Here is a 917-nt window from a genome sequence, read left to right on the forward strand (position 1 = left end):
AGTTCACCAAGGACATTCAAGAGAATGAGCCAATAGCATTTGGGCTGCTGTGAGAAAGACAACAAGGCCTAAATTTGAAGCCTAAAAAAAGTACCAGCCAAAACACATCTCACTTCCTTATCTGTGTTAACAGAATCCAAAGGCTATTAACTAATACAAAGCCAAAGAAATGAAAGCTCAGACCAGCCACCACAGTCCCTGGTGGGCGTGGTCCAGCAGAGCAGCTGCTGTGCTGAGTTGCACAGATGCCACCGATGGTCTCAGGCACTCATTGTCCACTCCCCTACCTGTGGGAGCACTGGCAGCTAATGGTCTCAGCTGGGTCCCCTCCAGAAATTATTCTTGGCTGAGATCACATCAGCCACTGTCACACTCCCTCCCTGGGGACAGCCCTGGCCTCAAGGTGAGACAACCCCAAAGAGCCCTCCCAGCTCCCCTTGGGATCAGCTATGCCCTAGTTGAGACTGCACAGCAGCCGGCTTTCTCCTTTTGCCCAATCCTGATTGCTTGCTAACCCTCAGGCTCCCTAAGCATTGATTCCAAGATCAAGAAACTTCCGATTCACAGATCTCCTCATGGAACCTTACCTAAAACACACAGATGTCTTAGCTGTCCCAAACGAGGTGTCCCTCAAATAGTTTTAAGTAATGAAAACATTCCAAGGGCATTGTTTTCGAATGAGAAAATTCCTTTTGGTTTATAATTTTGCGGTGTATGTTAAAAAGCAGATTACAAAACATACTGTGATTGCAATTAAAAAAGGTACATGTAAATACATATGTTTTATAACAATAAGGACTTACGAAAGTAGTCAATCAACTAACATTTTTTTGAGTACTTGTGCTCTACCAGATATTGGGTTGGGTGTTATACCAAAAATATGTCTTCATGGTGAGGTTAGAACTGATTTTAATTTT

This window comes from Orycteropus afer, unplaced genomic scaffold, assembly GCF_000298275.1.
Source record: "Orycteropus afer afer isolate SDZICR_OR568_19922 unplaced genomic scaffold, OryAfe1.0 scaffold00262, whole genome shotgun sequence".
NCBI lineage: Eukaryota > Metazoa > Chordata > Mammalia > Tubulidentata > Orycteropodidae > Orycteropus > Orycteropus afer.